Here is a 19146-nt window from a genome sequence, read left to right as displayed (position 1 = left end):
GCGCTGTCGTCGGAGGACGAGCGGGAGTCGATGGTGCCAGCGTCGGTGGGCCAAGGTTGCGGTGCGTGATGCGGGCGGTGCTTTGTGTGACTTCCGAGCGGTGCCCTCGAACCGTGGTGCAAGCAGCGGCGTCGATTTTGGCGTGGAGCAGCGGCGTCGGGGAGGCCAAGGCGTCCTCGTGAAGCAAGGCGGTGCAGAGTGTGGTGCCCACAGGTCGTGGTGCGAGCAGCGGCTCAGTGGCGGCGTTGACAGGCGTCGTCGGTGAGACCAAGGTTGCAGTCCGGCGGTGCCCTCTGCGGTGCCTTCAGGGCACGGAGTCGGCAGAGGCGTCGTGGACGTCGTTGAGTTGCTTTTCCTCTGATACAGCACAAAACACACAGTCCCCAGTGCTGCGGGCAGAAGAGCTTGAAGTCTTTGCTGTTCCTGAGACTTCGTGAACAGGGGGCAAGCTCTACTTCAAGCCCTTGGAGAGACTCACAAAATAGGTTGCAGAAAGTCCAGTCCAGGTCTTTCACTGCCCAAGACAGAAGCAGCCACTGCAGGTCAGCCCAGCAAAGCACACAGCAAAGTGGTGGATCCTCCTCACAGCTTCTCCAGCTCTTCTTCTTGGCAGTCTTCTTGATCCAGATGAGTTCTAAAGTTCAGGGGTCTGGGCCCCAGTATTTGCATCCAAAAAGCCTTTGATCTTTCAGGCAGAGGGTGTCTGTGCCCGGCCAGAACCAGTTCTGCCTTCTCTGGTGTGAATTCCTGGCAGGAGGTGGAGACGGCATTGTCAGAGGCAGACCAGGCCCTTTGAGGTGAAAGGAAATCTCCTTCCCCTTTCCCCATCGCAGCCCGGGTCTATTCAGCCCTTTCCTGACCTACCCAGACTAGCTGTAGCCCCTCCGGCCCCCCAGCCTTCTGTCATCCAAAGCCCAGACAGGCAATCCACATTCCAGCAGAGGCACACAGGATGACTGAGCAAGAAAATACCTACTTTCTAAAAGTGGTATTTTCAAACACAGAATGTAAAAATCACCTTCACTAAAAGATGCAGCTTTAGGTTCTGAGTTCAGGCATACTAAATTCTATTTTCTTACCGAATTCCTGGAGCCAGTTATGTTTATAAGATGTTATAAACAAACCTCCCATTCTATCCTATGGGGAACTGGTAGCCTTGCAATAGTGAAAAACGAAATTGTCTGTAATTCACTATTAGGGCATGCCGCACACACCAGGGCATGTCCTACCTTTCACATACACTGCACCCTGCCCAAAGGGTACCTTGGGCCTACCTGAGGAATGTCTGACATGTAAGAAAAATGGAGGTTAGGGACCGGCCAGTGTGTGCACTGGCCAAGTCGACATGGCAGTTACAAACTGCGCGCATGCTCTGCAATGGCAGGTCTGAGTTACCTTTTTTAGGGCCACTCACGTGGGTGGCACAACCAGTGCTGCAGGCCCCCGGGTAGCATTTGATTCACCTGCCCTGGCACACGCAGTGCACTTTACTAGGGGCTAACAGGTAAATCAAATATCCAATCATGGAAACACCAATCTATAACACAATTTACACGGAGAGCATATGCACTTTAGCACTGGTTAGCAGTGGTAAAGTGCCCAGAGTCCATAAACCAACACAAACAGGTATGGGAAAAATAGGAGGAAAAAGCAAAAAGTTTGGAGATAATCCTGCAAAAAGGGCCATTTTCAACAGGGGTTGAAACAAACACAAGATAATGCCGGGTTAAAGTGATTGAAAGCTGATGCCTGTGTTACGGGGCGGTCGTGCTGCTTAAAAAAACACAAGCGGTTTCAGCTGAAGCAGCTCATGTACGGCCTGCCTTAAGAGAAACTCAATAAAGTAAATAGTGCTTACAGACTAAATAACAGGTCCCATGTAACAACCGAAGTAAAGGGGCCAGTCACCATGGGAGGTTACAAATGAAGACAAGGTTGTAATAAGGAGGGACTAACAAGCCTATTAACGAATCCGAAGGCAGAATTTGCGAAAGACAATGACACCATCCAATGAAAGAAATGGGCAGAGAGTAGGCGCAGCTTCTCTCCCATTCTCTACTACAGCAGTCTTGCAGAGCGAGCAGTGCATGGGCGCTGCCGCTAGGCTCGACCTAAAAACGTAATTCGCGGATCTCATATATTTTGAGGCAGCCTACAGAGCCACAACTCTTCATAAATAAGGCGGGAGACACTCTGACACAACAGTGAGTTATAAATATGTATGTCTTGAATATCTCACTATGAAGACATAGTATCATGAGGAAAATAGTATGAAGAAAAGTAGTCAGGCAACTTTTACTTTTAGGTCAATATAACGAAAATAAAATCAACATTGAAAATATATTTTTCGTATTGTCAGTTGCAAAAAAGGTGACATAAATGGAGAGGTCAAAGCAAACACAAGGACATGATGGACGGAGCGCTGAAACTTTTCAGACACTCACCCCTAGTCACAGATCTGAGTTGAATCCATCATCATACTTTAGCTCACTTCGCCACCTCAGTTCAGACCCAGCCATATGCAAATCAGTCTTGACCCTGTGCCTCATGGGAACAGTCCAGCCTGAACAGCCAAGCCAGGTCTTCCCTGAACCAGAAACAAGCATCCTGGGACCGGTTTCTGGGTGACACCCTTCATCAGCCAGGCTAGCTTGAATCCAGTGGCAAAGTGAGCAATGGACCCACGTCTGGGCATAGCCTGCCAACTTGGGGCGAACAATGAATCCAGTGGCAAAGTGAGAAGGGTCAAGTCTGATTTGCATATGGCTGGGCCCAAACTGGAATGGCAAGGTGAGCAAAAAAAACCCGATGGATTTAGGCCCAGATCTCTGTACTGGGGTGAATGTATGACACTGTTCTGCATTCTGTCCATCAATTGTTCTTTTTGCATTTGTCACGCTGAGTGGGGCCGGATATGCCCAGACGTAGGTCCTGTGCTCTCCATGCCACTGGAGGCAAGCTATCCGGGCTGAAAGCCCGAAACCGGTCCTAGGATGCTTGTTTCCAGTCCAGGGAGGACCTGGCCTGACAGTTCGGGCTGAACTGTTCCCATTGGGTGCAGGGTCAAGACTGATTTGCATATGGCTGGGTCCAAACTGGAATGGCATGGTGAGCAAAACAACGATGGATTCAGGTCCAGATCTCTGTACTGGGGTGAATGTATGACACTATTCTGCATTCTGTCCATCAATTGTTCTTTTTGCATTAATGGATAGGTAAGCATGTAAACAATAATGGTTACTGAAGGGAAAAGGTTAGGGTAGAGGTCAAGGTCGAGGTTAAAGCTGCATAACTGGCTTATTTAGATTTGGGGTTCCTATAAATGGAAAGATTTAGTAAGAGAGATAGATGTACTTAGGTGGCATATTGGTAATTGCTATAGACGTTTTGTTACTGTAGCCCATCCAAATTGTAATAAAACTTTCGTTTTGAGGATTCTTTACAGCAGGTTCTTCAAAGCGGTATATCTTCAAAAAACATATTCTTCATCCCAGCTTGGAAATTAACGCTTCCCAGAACAGCTACCAGTTCTTAAAAATTAACTCAAGATACTCCTTCAATCACCTTTGTAGGTGTGCTTTAGCTGTCTCACTAGTGCCATGTTTCCCCAAAAATAAAAGTTATCAAAAAACAAACAACCACATAACATACATGCATATAAATAAACATACAGGGTCTTTCCATCAGCCCTCTTCACCCCCTGTTCAAGTACCATTGCTTGTGTGCACCACGGCATACATAGGGCATGTGCGATGGGTCCGCCCACTTCAGCCTTTGGCCCTTCACTGTGCAACAGCATTTTTCATGAGCACATCCGCTTAAGGAGAAGTCCATTTCACTGACAGGGCTGGGAATATGCACGCCAACTTAAGACAACGGCTGCAAATGTAAGGGAAAAATAACAACACTGCAGGGTCGCTTAGGCCAGAGCTGTTCGTGCTGTCAAAGCTCGTTGGATTTCTCAGGGAGTCCCCCTGGGTGACAGGCATCCAGGTAAGTACCGCCAGCTCCACCTCAAGACCCAACAAACGTGGCCTTGGAGGTCGGGCTGTAGTCTTTGGAGTGAGATCACGACTAACGTACATACGTTTTGAATAATTAGCAAAAACGCAAAGTAACGGAATGCTGCCCACAGAAATTGCAAGTGGCCAATCCTCATACACGCAGGTCCGGCCATCCCTTTGTCTTCAAACAGTAGCACACTTCGAGCCTCTGGATGAGCAGAACCAGCCAGCCTGTGAGGAGCCCTGTGAGACATCACGAGTGGTAGGATCCACTCGGGGCTTTGCTAAGTTGGTGGATGTGTGAGGGTCTTAAGGGAGCTGTGGGGAGGGTGGCAGCTAGGCAAGCATCTGTTGGCATCCAAGGGGCTTATGGCAGCTATGTGAAGGGCAGGTAGAGGCTTTGTGCCTGTCAGATGCTGTTTCAAGGTCTTTCTGGGGAATGTAGCAGTTTCTGGGGGGTGCAGGCATCTTCTGGGTACTATATAAGGGCATCTAGGAGTTTATACGTGCAAGCAACACGATGCACTGTGAGTGAGGTTAAAATGAGGGTCTATGGGGCTGGCTATGCAATGGACGAATTGGGCTACATTAGTGTATATCAGAGAGGCACGTGAGGGGCACCAAGCACTACTGTTTTCTAGGACAATCTATCCACAGATACACATTGTTGTTTAGCACAACATTGGATCTGTTGTCTTTTAGACTACATACTTCTAATAAGGAGTACCTTTATTGACACTGCTCACACCACAAAGCGCATCCATGGGCATCAACAAAGCGTAAATGATATAACTACACATTGGCAGTCCTTTTCTCGATCTTTGAAGAATAAGAGACTACGCGGGCCAGCACCAATTCAGGCCTGCAACCTTCAGGATGCACACAGTAAGGACCTACAAGTCCCAGCATGTAGCCTGTTGTTGGGTGAAAAACAGGGATTGGCTAAAAGGACACACGTGGTATGAGGTCACTCAGCAGTTGTGGCCTTCTTGACAACTCATGCCATGCACTGATGTTGGAGGCTCATCTGACCAGAGAAGTGACTTATCGTGCGCATCCTCTTGGGAGCTCGAGTTCTCGGCCAGGGCGGTGGAGGTGAGGCCGTACGACAGGTGGGACCCCAGGCAGGCATTGTACTTCAGCGCTTCGCAGGTGGCCGTCTTCTTGCACCAAAGTATAAAATCTCGTTGCCAGCTTGGGCACCCACTGGTCGAGGCAGCAGAAGAACCAATACCCACAACAGCTAGAACCCCCTTGCCATGACCTGCTCTCCCTTAGATATTTTGGGGGTCCTTTTCTTCACGCTGGCAGGACCTCGGGCGGTCCACAACTGTAAAAGTACAGAGTTTCTGGCTCATCTCAACGAGAAACACAGCAGCACCTCAACATCCCACCATGTTTCCTGGTGGATGGTCTGAGGAACCCCGAAAACCTACAAGTTTATGGGGGCCATTGTTCTATACTGGAGGACACGGGAAGGTCCTCACATAATGTTCTACGTTGTTCTTTTGTGGAAGATCCACCTAACCCAAGGGATCTCTGGGGTTGGCCCTCCTCGTTCCCCATCGGAGGCTTGATGAACCCACCAAATCCAGCTGATCCAAGTGGCCCCAACTCGATACCCATCAGAGGTCCCAGGGAGACCCCTCCAAATCCTTCTTCATTCTGGTAACGTCACTCTTCTCTCTGGAGTCCAGGGATCCTACCAACCCACCGGGCCCAGTCCATACCACTTCACTCACCATATGAATGTGTTCAGGAACCCCCAAAGCCGACTACAGCCAGCTGTGCTTCCATCTCGTTCCCCATCAGCAGACCGATTCTCATCCTTGTGCCAGCCAACGTTTTGAGGGGGCGAAAAAATCCTCAACAGGCCAGCATGGGAAATATGGAATACCTTGGCTTCTCTGAGAATCCTCCCCGCCAGGCCATCCCTTCCTGGGGAAGATGGGGGCCTTCGGCTATACCTTCACACGTAGGCTTGCCCCCTTCTCCACTTCCAAGCTGAGTGGAACTTCAGGGCCAAACAGAGGTTTCTCTGTGCCATCCTCGCTGGTCCCACTGTAGGCACTTCAAGGGAACGAGAAACGGCTTTCAAAAGCCAAGATACAAGCCCTTGATGTGCCACTTCCTTACCCCAGCATCCAGAAGAAAAATCTTCCATCCCGCCACTGTTTTACCTGTGTTCAGAAGGGGACAATGTCCTGCGGTCTGCCTCTCCACGCTTCCTTCTCACCCACTCCAAAAAACCCTCAGCGCCGCAACTTTCTCTTCAAGATACATTCGATTCTCCTCGGCTTTAGTTCGCACAATCTTCCGTCTCTGATGAATTAAATAAAAGTGTAGATATCCAACTTTCTGAAGAGAAGTTTCTTCGTAACGTTTGGAAAGTTACGTTTTGTCCTCCTCAGCGGCTCTCTTTGTGACTCCTTGTGTTTTCCCCCATCTCCCCCTCCGTTGCTCCTTTGCGAGATTCTGTCAGAATGCAACATGCGGGAGGCAGACTAAAGAAAGACAAAAACAAGCATTTGCAATGCAATAGGACTCACATTTACGTGACACCTATTGCATTGCAAACAGTAGCCGTCATGGACAACGGGAAGGAGGGCGGGGGAGGCACGGACAACGGGAGTGAGGGGGAGAAGCCACGGACACCAGCAGTGCGGTTGGGTGAGGGGGGAGAAGGCACGGAACACAGGTGTGTGGGCAGGGGAGGGGGGAGAAGGGGGCAAGAAGGCACGGACAACGGGAATGCGGGTGGGGGAGGTGGTGAGAATGCACGGACAACGGGAGGGAGGGGGAGTAGAGAAGGCAGTAGGAGAACCTCATTAAAGAAAATAGTGCTCACAGTCTAAATAACAGGTACCGTGTAACACTCGAAGTAAAGGGGCCAGCAGCCATGGAAGGATACAAATGATGACATGGCCTTAATAAGGAGGGACTAACAAGCCTATAAACGAATCCGAAGGCAGCATTTACGAACGGCAAAGACACAAGCCAATAAAAAATAAGGGCGGGGCTTCCCTCACATACTGAACTACAGCAGATCTTCTCTAGGCTCGACTTAAAAATACATCTGACAGAGCCACTGACCTGCATATAAAGACATAATTATGACGTCGCATGACTTCTTAAGATTAACGAATGGGCACTGGCACCCCTTGATGAACCAGTACTAAGGATGGATAGGTAGGCAATGGGCGACAAGGGATATATAAATGTATTATTATTATATGGTGGCAAGCTGAGACGAAGTTCCAGCACCCACAGATCTTGTAATACAAATATGGAAAAAACTAAAGAGATACAGCGTGGATGGGGCGGTACACACTAAGAAATTTAATGTGGACCGGTAACAGGCGATGAGAGCTGATAAGAATTGGAAAGTTTAAGTGAATGGATTTTATAGGACTGTCTAAACTTGGGAGGTATGGGATGGTAAAAACATTAAACCTTAAGCGCAGTTGTGATTAGAATATTTACTTGATGACTCCCCGATATTTAAATGTGCACAGCTGAGACACCCAATATGATCACATAAGTGCAAGGAGACAGATATTCCTTAAGAAACACATTAAGCAGGGACGAAACCAAAGGCCTGATATCAACTAATCCATTTCATATTCTTGCATCATGTGTGCTACACTCCCTACACCCATGTTAACATGGGAAAACTTGGCACGAAAACGAGTTCTTAGTGTCGACAAAGCATGCATCAGATGGTGGACTTCATGCACTTGGTTTGGCTGTATCCCCGGGTGGCTAAGTACTGGGCGGAGGTGGGTCTGGCAATTGATACTATAACTGAGGGAATGGTTACCCTTCAGCCTATGATGGCCGACTTTTTGCTCCCTCTCGGAACTTATTTTACGGGCTGGAATACCACCATGGAGCAATAAAACACAGGCTGATGTCAAAAGTGATGCATCATATAAGATTTAACCTAGTATGGGATTGAGAATATGATGCTTAGAATAACATGATTGATAATGTGATCAGAAATACTACATTGATGAACATATGGCATTATTGACTGCTTGCTATTCCTTTCATAACATTGTAAAGCTCACTTCAACTAACTATGTTTGCAATCTGTAACTATGCTGACCGCATAATAGATTAAAAACGAAAAGGAGGGATGCAACCTCGCTAATATAAAAACACTGAGGAATAACATGTATAAGGAACCACATGAACATGCTTTCACACACCGATAATGTTTTACCCACATTAATCTACCTACATGTTAAGAACAGCATTGCTACCAACAACTTAAGAGGGTACATTTATAACACACCAATCCTATTCGGTTATGGCACCTCATTTGTCGAACATTTCTTGGCTTTAGAGCCAAGGTCTGTGTCTTGTCTTTACTTTGCGTGTAATCTCAGGGGCCTTCATCGACCTAATGGTTTATTAACACGTGGTTGTAGGGAGGAAAATAGGTCTGCTGGCTTACTGCAGAAGGTGAAAAGTAGCGTTTCCCACTTGAGCAAACGTCCCTTTTGCGCACAGCTCAAATGTCCAAAGTCTTTGGACTTCTCAAATTAGTAGGTAAGTAAGAATAAGATCAATAGAATAACGTTAAGACATAAAGATCATCCAATAATTAGTTATTGCTCCACAGGATTTTTATTCAATCCTCCATGTTAAATATCCATTTTCAAAACGAAACAAAAATCTTCTATTTTGCAAATTATGCAGTAAATAGTGTCGATCAAATGCATTTCAATATCCCCGATGCATTTCGGGCTGGGAATTGCCCTTCGTCAGGGGTGATATTAATCTGTGAAGTAAAGCAAAATGTATCTGAGTCGAATGTTTGGGCATACAGCTGTTAACATATTTAAACTAAGAGAGCTTTTGTTGTAGCTCCGGTTGGAGGGCGACAAGAATCGATTGAAAGAATCCCTATTTACTGATAATTGTTTATTGTGATTGCATTTATCCCCTGACGAAGGGTTATCAATTAACCCGAAATGCATTGGGACCTTCTGATGTAACACATGATGTATATTTGGATTCGCAATTTTGTAACGGATATCATGTATTAGATGAATTGTGATGTTAACAGTACATCTATACTAAATTGTTTCAAATACAAAGTAAATAGCAACTAACCTTGAACTCGCTTTTCTTTCTGACAAATAACTTTATTGAGCTACTTTTTCTTTCAACATACGTTCAGAATATTTCATGTACTTGTGGTTTACTTTTACTGAGACCCTCGGGTCCTAGCTGTGATTCACGTAGGTTATGGTCTTCCCAGAACCTCTCTTTACGTATAGAAAGAGATCTGACATAACCAAAGCACCATATAACATATAAATACCATGATGAATATAAATCCATATAATACCAAGACTGTAAGCGCTAAAGTGATAACTAAATGAAATACATGTGGGTATGACCAAGATGAAATTAGAATCCGTGTCAGTTAGGTACAGGGCACATCAAAGATAAAAGCGAGTCAATGAGACGACCTTTGTTATGAAAGATTCACACCGTGCGCGAGTGTAACTATAGAGTATTATCCTCCAAGAGAAATCTGTGCCAGTTAGTAAAAAATGCCAAAGTACCAAGCCGGTGTTGTGTGATAATGAATTAAACACGGGTCGATTAAATGCCGATAGCGTGATACAAGGAGACATGTCAATGTTACAGCGATTATTCGAAATAACGCAGTGGTTATCGTAAACTAACATCATACGTAAGTGTCGGTGAGTTAATTAGAGTATATCAGATAGCGCGAAGCTTAAAACAAGAGAGCGTGCCTGTGAAACGGCAAGTCTTAACGTGACAAAATATAACGTGAAGTACCATCCTGTGTGAGTATCACTGTATGACATTCGCCGCGCGGAGTGAAATGTGAAAGTACCTCAATATCGTGAAGATGTTACGTTCCAAGAAGTTAAACACGGATCGGTCGAGTGCCGGTCAGTATCGGAGTGTTCAGAAAAACGTGCAACTTAATGAAAGGGAAAGTGATGACGGACTGTAGATACTGGGATAAAGGTGCCTGCCATATTTGAATGGTAAAGGAAAACAAAATTGGTAAATGAATGGTAAATGACTCAATAAAGTTATTCAAAAAAAGGTTAATCTGAAAGGAAGAAACATAGTGATTAAATGTCATTCAGATAGTTATCACAAATGGATAAAGACGAGAACAATAATTAACAGGGAGAAAAAAGAAATTTCGAGAAGAAATTACAAACATTTATGAAAATTACAAAAAGCAATTATATTCCAGACGACCATTAAGGCCATTTGGGTTCAAAGAGTCCAATAATTTAATCCAAAATAGTTCTCGTCTCAGTAACAGTTTAGAGGTATCATAACCTTCTTTTGGTATGATGCATTCCAAGACTTGAAATCGTAGTTGACTAACGTTATGTTTATGGGCTTGAAAATGTGTGGCCACACATGATTTCATGTTGCACGTGCGTATGTTGGATTTGTGCTCATTAAGCCGGATTTTCACTTTACGTTGAGTTTTGACTACGTATACTAAGCCACATGGACATTTCAACATATAAATGACATTGGTACTGTCACAAGTTGTTGTGGTTCGTAGTTTGATGATATTTCCTTTTCTTGGATGAGTGACTGCATTGCCCCTAATGATATTATGGCAATTATTACAGTTATGGCACGGGATTGTGCCTTTATGATGTTCCTGCGCTATGATAGTTGTAGGCGTGGTTCATATTTCTTTGATATTTCTACTTCTTTTTTTTTTTTTTTTTTTTTTTTTTTTTTTTTTTTTTTTGAAACCGTTTATTACATCCATAAAAAGGTTACAGTTATGGGCCTACAACCGCACGGCCGGCCGCTAGAGCATCACAAATATAGTACATACAAACAGTAAAAGTCTCTCAGCGGTGCACAGTAGAAACACAGGAGTAATCAACGGTGCAGGCCTCACGGCGTCCTGCCACAGAGTACGGTTTCATTTTAAAGACTAACAACGACAACAAAAACCACAACCGCAAGGCAACCCAAGATTCAAGGTGACAACACTTGCTCCATAGTGGGGGAACCAGATTGGCAGGAAAGATCTGAAGAGGGGGATGGGAGGAGATCAAGGACTGGGGGGCCGCGTGCCCGCGGCCAAGCAAGGGGGTCCAGCTAGGGAGACGGAGCAGGCGAGGCAGCCGGCAGCTGTGGCGGCTCACAAATGCCCCCACGGTAGGCGTTCCAGGGGCCCCAGATTTTCACCCACGCCCCAGGCTTACCCCTCGCCACATACACCACCTTTTCACGGAACATACACCAATCCATGTGCTCTTTCCAGGCCGACACCGCAGGGGGCCTCTGGGATCCCCACAATTGAGCAATATCACGTTTCGCTATCATGTATCCCAGAGTCACCCACCGCGTCTGCGGAGCCGAATAGTCATTCGGTTCCCATACATTCAACAAGCACCTCCTCGCTTCAGGCAGCAGCGCTACACGCGTGACCACTCGCAGGACCTCATGCACACCACGCCAGAATCGCTCCACCTTCGGGCACTCCCACAGTATATGCATAAAAGTCGCCAACGCACCACAGCCACGCTTACACAGTCCGTCCACGGCAAAACCCATACGTAGAAGCCGTGGCCCCGTCACGTAGACCCGGTGAAGGATCTTGAGCTGGACGAAACGAAGGCGAGCCGGGATGGCCACCTCTTTTGGAGAGGCCACCGCGGACATCCAATCCTCGTCGTCCAGCTCCAGCCCGTCGGCCACCCAAGCCTCGCGTAAACTAGTTAACAGGCACGATCTATCATTAATCAGCTTCTTATATATGAGGGAGATCGTGCTGTCCGGGACATGGCCATCCAGCACTCTGTCCTCCAGGGGGGAAGACTCCGGAATGGATGCAACATCCGGGAAGACGGAGCCCAGCGCATGGCGGACCTGTAGGTACCGAAAGTACTCACTGCCCTGCAGCTGGAACTCCGCCTGCAGCGTCTCAAAAGTTTTGAATCCCCCCCTCGTCCAGAGATCCCCCACTGTGCTGATTCCGATCGTGTCCCACTTCTCGAAGCCCTTTGATGTCCACAGGGAGCCCAGCCTCTCGGAGGCATACAGTGGAGACGCCCGGGTCAAACGGTCCTTCCACCCCATAGCTGCATTAGCCGCGTGCCAAACCCGCACCATGACACGCGTCGGTCCCGTCAGACGGGAGTCGGGCGCGCCAGAGTACAGTGCTCGATTGTAATCGCCACCGGGAAGGAGCATCTTGTCCATCTCGAATGCCGGGTTCAGGGCGGGCCCGTAAAGGCCATGATTAATTGCAGCTAGCTGGGAGGCCCAGTAATACCGTTTAATGTCCGGGAGGGCGACCCCTCCATCGTACCACGGGAGCGTCAGTTTAGCAAGAGCAATACGCGGCCTCCCGTCCCAGAACAGGCGCCGCTGAAGGCCCTCCACCTCACGAAAGTAGCTTGCCGGGACCATGTCCATAGTGTTCTGGAGGGCATAGAGGAAGCGCGGCAAGGACATCATTTTAAACAAGGCCGCTCGACCGAGCGGCGAGAGCGGGAGACGCCGCCAGCGCACCACATCCTCCTTCAAACGCTGGAGAGGGGGCAGCAGATTCCGCTCATAGCGGGCCTCCGGGTCAAGAGTGATATATATACCCAAGTACCGGAAACCCTGGGAGGCAATCTGGATCGGGCAGTCCCGCGGCAGGACCGGAGCCTCCCCGGAAAGTACGTAGACACAGGATTTCGCCCAGTTAATGACTAGGCCTGAGTTGCGACCGAAGGAGCGCAACACATCAACTAGGACGATCAGGGACTTGCGCGGGGAGGCGAGATACAAAAGGATATCGTCCGCGTAGAGGGACACACGGTCCTCGTGCTCGGGGGTCCAGCGGAGACCACGGATGGAAGGGTGCCACCGCAGCCACTCCGCCAGGGGCTCCAGGGCCAGGGCGAACAGAAGAGGCGACAGGGGACAACCCTGTCGCGTGCCCCGTCCCAGCGCGAACGGGGTCGACACACGCCCGTTCACCACCACCTGCGCCATTGGGCCCGAATATAGTAATTTGACCCAGCTGATGAAACCCGGGCCGAACCCAAACTTCGCGAGCATCGCCCAGAGATATGGCCATTCGAGCGTATCAAACGCCATGGTGGCGTCCAAGGACGCCAAGATGGCTGGCTCCCGCACAAATGGAACACGCGCAAGCACGCCGTGCAAGCGCCGTAGATTAAGCGCCGTGTTGCGGTGCGGGATAAAGCCCGATTGGTCTTGGTGGACCAAATCGCCCACCACGCCAACCAACCGGTTAGCCAACACCTTGGCGAGGATTTTGGGCTCCGCGTTCAAAAGCGAAATCGGCCGATAGGATGTGACCCGTTCACGGGGCTTTCCCTCCTTATGGATTACCACAATTGTAGCCAGACGCTGGTCCGGCGGGAGGGAGCCCTGCGAGTGAGCCGCGAGGAACATCGCACGCAAGTGGGGCGCCAGCACATCCGGGCGTAGCTTATATAGCTCAATGGGAATGCCATTGGGGCCCATGGCCTTGCCAGATGAAATCGAGCGAATAGCTGAGGCAATTTCGTCCGAGGTGGGAGGAACGTCCAGCGAGTCTCTGTCTTCCGCCGTAAGGGAGGGGAGTGCAATATCCCGAAGCAGGGCACAGGAGTCCGCCTCCGAACAGGGAGAAACAGGGGAGTAGACTCCGCGGAAATAATCCGCGAAACAGGAGACAATGGCTTCCGGCTCCGTGGCACACGCACCATCCACGCTCTCAATCAAAGGCACCACGCGGCTCGCTCTCTCTCTCTTATCCAACCACGCAATCAATTTACCGGCCTTATCACCCACATCGTACAAGCGCCCCTGCTGCTCTCTACCAAGGCCCCTGGCCGCCTCCGTAACGAGGGCCCGGTAGGCCGCCTGCTTTAACTGCAGAACATGTAACTTGGCGTCCGCTACCCCGTTCCCCAGGTCACCCTCCAATTCCGCAATCTCGGCCTCCACCCGGGTCACCTCCTCCCGCTCGCGCCGCCGGGCGTTGGCAATAAAGGAGAGGGCCTCCCCTCTAAGAACCACTTTGAAAGCCTCCCATAGGGAGAGGGCAGATGGGACCGACCCCACATTCTCCTCAAAATAGCGCTGCAAGGATGTGATCAAGTCGGCACGAATGGTGGGGTCGCGCAGATACCAGGCGTTAATCGGGGCCACCCTGCCATCCCCCCTCGGGATGACATCGAAATGCAACAACAATGGGGAGTGGTCTGAAATACCCCGTGCCAGATGGCGCACCTCTCCCACCCTCCCCGCATGGGCTGCTGGGACAAGGATGTAATCAAGCCGCGAGAGACTACCATGGGCCCCCGAGTGGAAGGTGTATTGTTGCAATACGGGATGCTTTAGGCGCCAACAATCCACCAGGCCCAGTGTATCTAAAAGGCCAGGCAGCCACGCCTGTGCCCGGGGGAGGTCCCTAGGGGGATGGCGATCCATAGATCCAGAAACAACCGCATTAAAGTCCCCTCCCACCACCAAGAGGCCACTCGGAAGTTCCAGAAGGAGGCGCCCCAGGTCCGCAAATGTAGTGGCCTGTAGCCCAGGCGGGACGTACACCGACACAAAACTGAACACTCTACCCTCCATACGTCCCTCCAGAGCTGTGTAACGTCCCCTCTCATCGTGGTGCACCTCATCAATCTCCAGCGGGAGCGAGTTCCTAACCATAATACCCACCCCCCGCGAGCCCGAGGTGAAGCCAGAGTGGGCCGCCAAACGATATCCCCTCCGATTCATTGCATGAAAGGTGTTACCTATAAGGTGCGTCTCTTGCAGAAAGACAACATCTGGTGAAATACGTTTTAAATACTGCAGGACCACACCACGCTTAATCCTATCCCCCAGACCGTTAACATTCCATGACAACACCGTCAAGTCCCTACCCCCCATCATACGTCGAAACAATCGGTCGTCCCCCACCGAGCAGTCTAAAGACAACAAAACAGCTGCAGGATTGCCTTGCGGTACAAACAAACAACACACCCCCCCCACCCCCCGGTCCCAACAAAACTCCCCCCTCCCTGCACCCCTGCATGAGCCCAGACAGCCCCCCCAAAGTGCAGTGTGCCTGTCGCCCCATAGCTAAATACTAACTAGTCCCCCAGAGGAGGAGGGAAGCCCCCAGCAGGCCCCACATGACCTCCATGGGAGGGGAACCTACAGGGGCAGTATGTGGTGAAGGAACAATGTCCCGAGCAAGGCAATACAGTCATCCCTCAATTCTGATCCAGCGGGCCCTCCTCGCCAGCCGCGCTCCCCCCACCCCCCCGGCCCCGATCCCCAGGCAAGGTGTCCAACCAGTCCCCAGCCGCCTCGGGCCGGTCGAAGAAGTGCGTGCGACCATCCACCTCCACCCGCAGCTTTGCCGGAAAGAGCATTGAGTACTTAAGATTTAAGTCCCTTAAGCGACGTTTGACGCCAATAAAGCTCTGCCGCTGCTTCTGGACCGCCGGGGTAAAGTCTGGGTAGAAGTTTACGTCCATGTTGTCCAACCTGACCGGTCCCTGTTGCCTGGAGGTCTGGAGGATGGCATCTCGGTCCCGAAAATTAAAGATTCGGGCAATAAGGGGCCGTGGCGGGGCACCGGTCTTAGGGCGGCCCCCGGGGACCCGGTGGGCACGTTCCACCGCAAAAAACTTACTCAGCCCCCGGGGCTGGAGGTGGGTCAGGATCAAGTCTTCCACGAAGAGGTCCGCCGCCTCCGCCTCACGTCCCTCCGGCACACCAATAATGCGGATATTATTCCTCCGGGCGCGACCCTCGGAATCCTCCAGTCGCCGGTCCATCAGGGCGCTCGCCTGGCCAAGCCGGCGCACCTCCTTCTGGAGGGCCACCACGTCAGTCGTGAGGCTCGTTGTGGTGTGGGTCAGGGAGTCGACTCGGTCGTTCGTTTTTGACAAGTCCGCCCTCACAAGTCCCACATCCACCAGGACCGAGTCAATTTTTTGCGACAAGGTGTCAAAACGCTGGTCCACTGAGGCCTTCAGTTCAGCGATGGCGCCCATGACGTCCCGGAGGGTTAGATCCACTGGATGGGCGGGTGCCTCCGTCGGGCCCACCGGGGATGACCGCGCTGTCTCCGGAGAACCCTTTTGGAGCGTGTAGCGGTCCATACTATTGGCCTGGTGCGCCGTACCACGGCGGGTCGTCTTCACCTTCGCCCGGTCGCCATCTTGTTTGGTGGCCATGCTGGCCCTTCCACCGTCGTGCCAAGATCTCCAAACGGGCCGTCACACCAGATCACGGGTGTCAAGGGGGCGACCACAAAGCTGCGGGTCGACCCACCGTCGGCGGGTCAGCTGGGCACCAGGACAAGGCCACACCACCGCACCCCGCTCCGCAGCCCGACCTCGCCGGAGAGCAAGGAGGGCGCAAAAGCGAAAGTGAAAGTGCGGGGCACGCGAGTCGCCCAGCCCCGCTCGCCGCTGTTATTCACCTTGTCCCCGGATCGCGCCACTACTCCAATCCGGGGGGCCGGCGAGGAGAAGGCCGCAACCTTCAGTCGATGTTCCCACCGGTGTTCCGGGTCCGATTCGAGCCCAAAAAACGGGTAATGCCTCAGCTCGGGTTCCCCGACACAGTCCCCTTAACAAGGACAGGATATTTCCAGGATTTATTCAGGAGGTCGCGGAGGTCCTCGGGAGCCTCGCACCTACGCGGCCATCTTGGTTGCGCGCTAGGCTCCTGATATTTCTACTTCTTAAATAGGCAAAAATTGTTTTTTGTGTAAAAATGCCATTGAAGTCTGGTTCAGATTGAAGCATTGGCCAATGTCTCAATATCAGTTATTTTATTGCAGCGCTAGAGGTTGAAAATTTGGATACCATTACCATTCGTTCTTGTGGTTGAATAGGTAACCTAGGGTTAAGTAATTCATCTCTAGATTTAAGGACAGTTCTATGTCTGGCTTCATCCAATATTTGTTTGGGATATTCCTGTCCTCAAATCTTTTAATCATATCGTTCATGTTTGCTGCTAGTTTGTCTGGTTGCGAAACAATTCTTTTAACCCGTAAAAGTTGTGAATAGGGGAGATGAAGTTTTAATGGTAACTGATGGAAACTAAAAAAACGTAGGAGGTTATTCCTGTCTGTGTTCTTCTTGAAGAGATTGGTAGTGATTTCCTGATTCTCAATTGATACTTGAACATCCAAGTAGTTGGCTGTATTTCTACTAATTTCATGGGTAAATTGTATCCTCGGATCTATCAAATTAAGATGGCTGATAGCAGAAGTTAGATCAGATTAACTTCCTTTCCATAGCAGAAATATATCATCGATGTATCGTGCATAGAAATGCAACTTCGTTTTCCATTCACAATTGTTGAGGATATGTTCATTTTCAAATTTGTACATGAACAGGTTCGCGTAGCTAGGGTGCTGCGCAATTGCCCATGGAAGTACCCGTGCGTTGTAGGTAAAATTGATCTTCCCAAGTGAAATAACTGTGGTATAGAGTAAATGTCATTAATTCCATGAGAAATATTTTCAAATCACTTTTCCAGTTAGTACGAGCAATGTAGTATTCTAGTGCTTCTAAGCCCAGGTTGTGTGGAATTGATGTATAAAAGGCCTTTACATCTAGAGTACATAGCCACATTTCTTGTGATGTCTCCCATGGTGTATTTTTAAGTTTGATAAGAAAGTCTGTGGTATCTTTAATGTATGTCTTCATGTCTTGCACTATTGTTAGAATATATTTGTCAAGCTATTTCCCTATTGGTTCGTGTAGGGATCCTCTTGTAGATACGATAGGTCTGAATGGTGGATGAGTCACATTTTTAGGAATTTTGGGTGTCGTGTAAAATTTCGGTAATCTGGGATTGATTTGTAGAAGACATTTTTTATCTTTTTCAGCGATGGTTCCATTAAGTAGCGCTGTGTCCAAAATACTTGTGAGTGTTTTGGTAATTTCTTTTGTAGGATTTGAGGATAGTTTCATGTACGTGTTGTTATCTTCAATGTGGAGTCTGATGGTATCTGTAAAATTCTGCACCCATGATCACCTAAGCGCCGCCTTTATCAGCAGGCATGATTTTAATAGTAGAGTTGTTTGCAAGCTTGGTAAGAATGTTTCTCTCTTTCATAGTTAAGTTCCGATGTTTTTTGGGTTTAATCACCTTAGGAAGTTGGTGTCGAATTAACGTTTCAAAAGAGTCCAAGATCTTAGGACTCATTGGTGCCATAAAGGTACTGTGTGGCTTAAGGCCCCTCAAGGTATCTTCAACTGGTGGTTGATCAACTACAATGTTGTTGAAGAAATATTTTAAGCGTAACACTCTCATGAATTTGTAGAAACTCACTTCTATCTCCAGAGGGTTCGAATGGTATGTCGGAACAAAAGATGTCCCCTTGTTTAAGATATGGTGTTCTGCTGCTGATAGTTGATAAGCAGAAATGTTAATCACTAAATCTTTTGCGTTGTTTAGCATGACATTGTCGTTTAGGTTTTTTGACTCCTGGTTATCCTCTTTTCTATTAGTTGTTGTTCTCTCAATGTTCCTTCTGTGTTTACACCGCCTGGTGTGTCGCTTTGTAGCGGGCCTTGTCCTAAAAAAGGACCCCCGGTGGTTTTAGAGGTGGATGGGACTGCTACTGTTAATGGTAAATTCCTTCTGGGTCTTTCTGTGCTCGTATCTGTGTCTGAGGATGAAGTTTCTGTGTTGGTTGTCCTATAATTGGGTCCGTTTTGTCGCCTGTTGGCGTATTCATCCGCCCATGTATAAACTTCTCCCAGTTTATAGTCTATGATATCTCTTTTGTATTTCCTAAGCTTGTGTGCGTTGATTTCTTCTGTATGTTTCTCCAATTTATTTTGTATATCTTTGAGAATGTCAGACCATTCTTCTGCTGACATTTTAGTTGAAATTTCTTGTTTGAGTTGAGTGATTTCATTATTAAGATCTTCTATGAGTATTGATAGTTCTTCTACAATTAAGAGTATAAAGTCTAATGAGCACTTGTTTATAATTGCATACCATCTTTCCATTAGTTTGGGAATATTTTTGCACAATGATGGTTTCAAAGCAATCCGTAGACCCCGTGGAATGTGTTGCGTTTTATGATATTTAATAAGAGTACTTGCATGGAGTATCTGATTGATTTCTCTTT

General features: G+C 48.8%; 2 protein-coding genes across 8 annotated transcripts in view; one reads left to right on the top strand and one right to left on the bottom strand.

The window, feature by feature from the left end:
- The window catches only part of UBAC2 (UBA domain containing 2), a 698660-nt gene that overhangs the window by 416373 nt on the left and 263141 nt on the right, over positions 1-19146 (bottom strand). The gene's annotated exons all lie outside the window — the stretch shown is intronic.
- The window catches only part of GPR183 (G protein-coupled receptor 183), a 109327-nt gene that overhangs the window by 33148 nt on the left and 57033 nt on the right, over positions 1-19146 (top strand). The window lies entirely within an intron of this gene.

The sequence above is a fragment of the Triturus cristatus genome, chromosome 8, assembly GCF_964204655.1.
Source record: "Triturus cristatus chromosome 8, aTriCri1.1, whole genome shotgun sequence".
NCBI classification, from domain to species: domain Eukaryota; kingdom Metazoa; phylum Chordata; class Amphibia; order Caudata; family Salamandridae; genus Triturus; species Triturus cristatus.
Note: the sequence above shows the minus strand (reverse complement) of the source record. Positions and strands in the feature narration are given on the sequence as shown.